This window comes from Arachis ipaensis, chromosome B2, assembly GCF_059453495.1.
Source record: "Arachis ipaensis isolate K30076 ecotype BB chromosome B2, ASM5945349v1, whole genome shotgun sequence".
Taxonomy (NCBI): Eukaryota; Viridiplantae; Streptophyta; class Magnoliopsida; order Fabales; family Fabaceae; genus Arachis; species Arachis ipaensis.
The window spans coordinates 43,904,133-43,911,002 of NC_142437.1; the positions used below are offsets into that span (position 1 = coordinate 43,904,133).

General features: G+C 42.7%; 1 non-coding gene across 1 annotated transcript; it reads right to left on the minus strand.

The window, feature by feature from the left end:
• Positions 1-234: 234 nt before the first annotated feature.
• On the minus strand, positions 235-342 carry LOC148573799 (small nucleolar RNA R71). Its single transcript, XR_015906619.1, has one exon. It is a non-coding gene; the product is annotated as a small nucleolar RNA R71 (small nucleolar RNA).
• Between the last annotated feature and the right edge of the window lie 6,528 nt (positions 343-6,870).

A 6,870-nucleotide genomic window follows, 5' to 3' on the forward strand; every position in this document is an offset into this window, starting at 1 on the left:
TATGGACTTCCATCAGAAGATCCTTTTCAGTTCTTAACTGAATTCTTGCAAATCTGTGATACTGTTAAGACCAATGGGGTTGATCCCGAGGTCTACAGGCTTATGCTTTTCCCGTTTGCTGTAAGAGACAGAGCTAGAATATAGTTGGACTCTCAACCTAAGGATAGCCTGAACTCTTAGGATAAGCTGGTCACGGCTTTTTTAGCCAAGTTCTTTCCTCCTCAAAAGCTTAGTAAGCTTAGAGTGGATGTTCAAACCTTCAAGCAGAAAGAAGGTGAATCCCTCTATGAAGCTTGGGAGAGATACAAGGAACTGACCAAAAAGTGTCCTTCTGACATGCTTTCAGAATGGACCATCCTGGATATATTCTATGATGGTCTGTCTGAGCTATCAAAGATGTCACTTAATCATTCTGCAGGTAGATCTATTCACCTAAAGAAAACGCCGGCAGAAGCTCAAGAACTCATTAACATGGTTGCAAATAACCAGTTTATGTATACTTCTGAAAGGAATCCTGTGAGTAATGGGACGCCTATGAGGAAGGGAGTTCTTGAAATTGATACTCTGAATGCCATATTGGCTCAGAATAAAATATTGACTCAGCAAGTCAATATGATCTCTCAGAGTCTGAATGGATTGAAGGAATCATCCAACAGTACTATAGAGGCATCTTCTGAAGAAGAAGCTTATGATCCTGAGAACCCTGCAATAGCAGAGGTGAATTACAGGGTTAAACCCTATGGAAACACCTGTAATCCCTCATAGAGAAATCATCCAAATTTCTCATGGAAGGATCAACAAAAGCCTCAACAAGGCTTTAATAATGGTGGACAAAACAGGTTTAGCAATAGAAATCCTTTTCCATCATCCACTCAGCAACAGACCGAGAATTTTGAGCAGAATCCATCTAGCTTAGCAAATATAGTCTCTGATCTATCTAAGGCCACTTTAAGTTTCATAAATGAAACAAGGTCCTCCATTAGAAATTTGGAGGCACAAGTGGGCCAGCTAAGTAAAAGGGTCACTGAAACTCCTCCTAGTACTCTCCCAAGCAATACAGAAGAAAATCCAAAGAGAGAGTGCAAGGCCATTGACTTGACCATCATGGCCGAACCTACAAGGGAGGGGGAGAACGTAAATCCTAGTGAGGAAGACCTCCTGGGACGCTCAGTGACCAATAAGGAGTTTCCCTTTGAGGAGCCAAAGGAATCTGAGGCTCATCTAGAGACCATAAAGATTCCATTGAACCTCCTTTTACCATTCATGAGCTCTGATGACTATTCATCTTCTGAAGAAGATGAAGACATTACTGAAGAGCAAGTTGCTCAATATTTAGGAGCACTCATGAAGCTGAATGCCAAATTATTTGATAATGAGACTTGGGAGGATGAACCTCCATTGCTCATCAAGGAACTAAATACCTTGGTTCAGCAAACTCTACCTCAAAAGAAACAAGATCCTGGTAAATTCCTAATTCCCTGTAACATAGGCACCATGACCTTTGAGAAGGCTCTGTGTGACCTAGGGTTAGGAATAAACTTAATGCCACTCTCTGTAATGGAAAACTTGGGATCTTTGAGGTGCAAGCTGCCAGAATCTCATTAGAGATGGCAGACAACTCAAGAAAATAGGCTTATGGACTAGTAGAGGACGTGCTAGTAAAGGTTGAAGGCCTTTACATCCCTGCTGATTTCATAATCCTAGACACTGGGAAGGATGAGGATGATTCCATCATCCTCGGAAGACCCTTCCTAGCCACAGCAAGAGCTGTGATTGATGTGGACAGAGGAGAGTTGGTCCTCCAACTAAATGAGGACAACCTTGTATTTAAAACTCAAGGATCTCCTTCTGTAACTGTTCCGAGGGTTACCTGAAGATGTAGGCCGATCTCGGATGAGATCTTCTGTTACCGGTCAGAGATAACGTGTCCGACTGGCTGATGGCGGCCGGAGCTGTTGTGTCCAACTTGTTGAACTGGCTGCACTTCTGATCCTTGGTCACCGGAGGGTGGGGGTACCTGCAAGAGACTCCGATGCTTAAGTTAGCACGGGTATTAAGCAGGTTTATTGTAGAATCAGAGTATGAGTTATGCCTGGGTGCTCCAGTGTATTTATAGTGGTTGTAGAGTGACCTTTCTAGATAAGATAGGTTAATTATCTTATCTTATCTTTATCTTTGAGTTGAGGTCAGCTTATCTTCAAGGGAACCGCCATTATCTCTATAGGCTTGGACAGCCTGTGGATTTGGGTCGTATTCCTTGGGTTGGGCCCTTTTTTGGGCTTTCTCGTCGATTTGGCCGACCTCTTTTAGGAAGAGGTCGGATAGTCTGACCTGAAGAGGTCGGTCGCTTTGTCGCCAATCATCCCAGGTCGGGTAGCTTGACCCAGGGTATGAACAGTGCCCCTGCTTGAGCTCGGTCTTCTTTTTTTTTGAGGTCGAGTCCTTGACTTCGGTCCTTCTCTAGTGAAGCCAAACTCAAGCATTTAGTCGATTCCTTTCTCTGTAGAACCTTTTTGAATGTAGAACGTTTTCTTCTAAAAGCGCGTGCTTTTATATCAGCGCTTTGTTCTTGGGAACATGCGAGGGTTTAATACCTTCATTAATTAGTATTAATTGCCCCATTTCCTTTGGCTTTATTTTGAATTTCTGCACTCAGAAAATGGTTTCTCTCCTTCATCTTTCTTTGTAACTTCTCCCTTCGTTCTCTCACCTTCTGCTTTTTGCCTACATTTTGCCTTTGCGGCGTCATTCAGCGATCCGACGATTCCGTCTTTCCATCTTCAACCCTTCTGAGGCTCTGCTTTTTTCCAGGTTGGTTCCATTTGTAATTTCTTCTCGTCTTTTTTGCTTTGTCTTTAGTTTTGTGGTGAAGTTTTGATTTTGCTTAGAGAAAGTTTGGATCTTTCTTTTTTTGTCGCGCCTGCTTGCTGTTGTAATGTGTGTTCTGAGAGTTTCTTCGTCCTTTGCATGAACCTTTTCACCTTTCCTCTTGTTTGATGCTTCTAGGGCTTTGCATGTTCTACTGTCGCTTCTGTCCGATACCCAGAAAAAATGCATTTTTACTCACTTAATTGAAGATTGCTCCTTGGTTTTTTGCCCTGTTGATAGCTTTCCCTGTTTGCTGCGATATTTGTTTTGGTTTTGTTTGATTCTGAGAAAAGGTTGCGCCTTTGACGATTTTCGCTTGGCATGTTTGATGTTTGGCGATGCTTTTTGCTGATAGACTGTAAAAAGATAGTGACTTTTTGTGTTCTGACTTTCTTTTCCGAAATGTCTGTTATTTGAAATCTTTTCTTGTTTGAGTGATGCCGGGACGTAAGCTGTGGATTTTTTCTGCAACGTTGCTTTGTTACTGCCTCCAAAGGATGCCCTAGGACTTTGGTTTGAGTCTTGGGGTTTTTCTTTTTTGTTTGTTCTTCTGTATATTAGTCGAGTTATTTTACCCCTCGTCCGAGATGTTTTTTAGTAATCCCATCTTCTTTTCTTATTGTAGGATTAGTTGGCCTCATGTATTCTCATAATAACATTATAGAGATGTCTTCTAAAGTTCCCGAGGGGATGTCTGATTGGCTGGACTCCCTTGTCTTGATGTGTGTTTCTGTGGTGGACGCTGATTTTTGTGTAGAGCTGAGGAAACGTCATAGGATTTATGGTAGCAGTGCCCAGGAGAGGGATTATGAGCTTGTAGCGCCCGACTCTGATGAGAGGGTTTGTTTTCCTACTTCGGTCGAGGGGGAGCGTCCCTTTTTCTACGCCTATGAATATTTCTTCAGCCAGTTGGATATTACCTTTCCTTTTACTGCTTTCGAGACCGATTTGTTGTGATCTTGTAACATTGCCCCATCGCAGCTTCATCCGAATTCCGGTGGTTTTATTAAGATTTTTCAGCTGCTTTGCCAAGAGTTAGGCATAACACCTTCTCAGACTCTTTTCCTCTATCTTTTTGTTTCTGCTAAGCCCAGAGGGTCTTCCAAAAAGAAAGCTTCCTGGGTTTCTTTTAGGTCGGCCCATGGGCATAAAGTTTTTGCCATGTATGATGAGTCTTTTAAAGATTTTAAGAATTATTTCTTCCGAGTCCGTGCTGTTGAGGGGGCCCGCCCCTTTTTTCTTGATGAGAATGATGAGTCTGCCTTTTCTCTAGAATGGCAAAAGAATGTGAGAGTGTCTCGCTATACATGGGAGATGCTTGACGAGGTTGAACGAGCTTTTGTAGTTGTTCTTGAAGATTTATGGGGGAAACCACCCCATCTTGATACAAAAAAGTTTTTGAGTGACCCGTCTTTGGTTCGATCTGCTTTGGGTACTGTCCGACTTGTTTCTATACTTGTTTCTTAGTTTTGCTTCTTCTGGATTGTAACTTATCACTATGGTTGATTCTGTATTTTCAGAGATGTCGAAAAACAATGATTCCATGAAGGCCTAAAAAAAGGCAAAGAAGGCTGCTGCTGCTCAAAATATCTCGGCCAAGGTGGCGGGAGAGGGATCTTCTCAAGTTCCAATGAAGCTGCCCGTGCCGAGTTCTCCTAGGCCGAAGAAGGTGATCCCCACTCCTCGAGTTCGTCTGGCTAACCCTCCACAGGCTTCTGTTGCTACTTCTGGTGCTCTTCCCAACAAAAAACAAAAAACAATTGAGCCTTTCAACCTTGACGCTCCTGACTTTGATGCGGTGGAGTTTGTTGACCAGCAGATCGGTCCTTATGGTGTCGTCCCTACTGACGATGCCTCTCTCCTTCGCTATTTGGACTTCATAACTCGGAGTAGCATCAAGATGGCCCATATGGGGGCTGCCCTGTATCGGACTGCCCAAAATCTTCCTCTTCATGCCACCAAAGCCTTCATGGAGGAGGGCAAACAAGAGTTTGATCGGATGAAGGGCTTGAAGGAGGAGCTTGAGGTGAAAGTAGCCAAACTGGAGAAGGATCTGGAGAATGAGAAGGCTAGCTCTCTTGCCTTGGCGGCCTCTGTGAGGTTGGCCGAGGACACTGCTTTGAGGCATAAGGCCAGTTACGTCACATCTTATCGGGAGGTAATACGTCTGAGGGGGGAGTTGGAGTCTGCCCGAGTTGACTACTCCGAGCTCCAAGGTCATCTTGTCGGCAGCGTAAATGCTGCTTATGATAATTTAAAGAAGCAGGTTCAAGTTCTTGCTCCTGAGGTTGACCTTACTCTTTTCAGCTTGGATAACGTTGTAAGGGATGGTAAGATTGTCCCGGACGACCAGGATGATGATGACGTCGGGCCTCCCCCTGTGCCTGCTGCTAAAGTGTCGACTTCTGTAGCTCCTCCCGCTGGGAACGTTCATCCGGAGTTAGATCCCGATTGTCAAATTCTGAATAGGGATGACGGTACAGTGGATGCAGTGCCTCTTCAGGCTCGCCCTCCTTCACCTCAGACTGATGCTGCCGAGAAGTCTTCTAGTCTTAGCTGAATTTTCTTGGATATTTGTGTGGATAGCCCGACTTGTGGGCTTTTAAACTCTTTATTTTGTAGTCTTGAATATTATGCTGACTGTTGATACTCCTTTTGGTTGCTTGTTAGCAACTTTTGATTTTGAAAAAAAAAACAACAAGTAGCTTTCAAGCTTTTTGGGCCTGACTCTGAAGCTTGTTATAATATTTTATATTATGCTTGTTTGCACTTGTCTTGACACCTTTCTGGGTTTTGAGAGTGTTAGAGCCTTGCTGCTCGGCCTCTTTGGATTGCCTTGTACTTATTGCTTGTAGCTTGGATCCTTTGAGGTTGTGGATATGTAGGTCCAACTTGTATTTCGGTTTTCTCGCTTTTACTTGTATTTATTTCTAGCACTCCGTAATCGATTTCTTCACGTTGGTCCGCTTTCCAGTTATTTTTGTAATCCTCTTTCTTGGACCCTTGTCAGGTCTCTTTCAGGGACTACTTTTATAACTTATTTGTGGGAGACTGACTTCTTTGCGTCGTTCTTTTTCGAGTTATTTTGTAATCCTCTTTCTTGGACCTTTGTAAGGTCTCTTTCAGGGATTACTTTTATAACTTGTTGTTTGTAGGAGGTCGACTTCTTTACGTCGTCTTCTTCTAAGTTATTTTTTGTAATCCTCTTTCTTGGACCTTTGTCAGGTCTCTTTCAGGGATTACTTTTATAACTTGTTGTTTGTAGGAGGTCGACTTCTTTACGTCGTCCTCTTCTAAATTATTTTTTGTAATCCTCTTTCTTGGACCTTTGTGAGGTCTCTTTCAGGGATTACTTTTATAACTTGTTGTTTGTAGGAGGTCGACTTCTTTACGTCGTCCTCTTCTAAGTTATTTTTTGTAATCCTCTTTCTTGGAACTTTGTCAGGTCTCTTTCAGGGATTACTTTTATAACTTGTTGTTTGTAGGAGGTCGACTTCTTTACGTCGTCCTCTTCTAAGTTATTTTTTGTAATCCTCTTTCTTGGACCTTTGTCAGGTCTCTTTCAGGGATTACTTTTATAACTTGTTGTTTGTAGGAGGTCGACTTCTTTACGTCGTCCTCTTCTAAGTTATTTTTTTGTAATCCTCTTTCTTGGACCTTTGTCAGGTCTCTTTCAGGGATTACTTTTATAACTTGTTTTTTGTAGGAGACTGACTTCGTCACGTCGATCTCTTCTAAGTTATAGCAATTCCTCTTTTATAGGGTTGGCCAGACCTCTTTCCAGGGATTTGCTGATAACTTGGGTTGACTTGGTCCGACTTCTCAACGTCGGCCAGTCTTTAAGTTATTATTTAGCGATCCATAAGACCTCGTCAGGTTCTTTTTTCGGATCACTTTCGATAACTTCTTGCATTATTCTGTGTTCATCTTTGCCGATTTGTAGAAGGTGGTTTCTATCTTTCTTTGGTTGACCTTTAGATGAATCGCATTTTCGTCTTTATT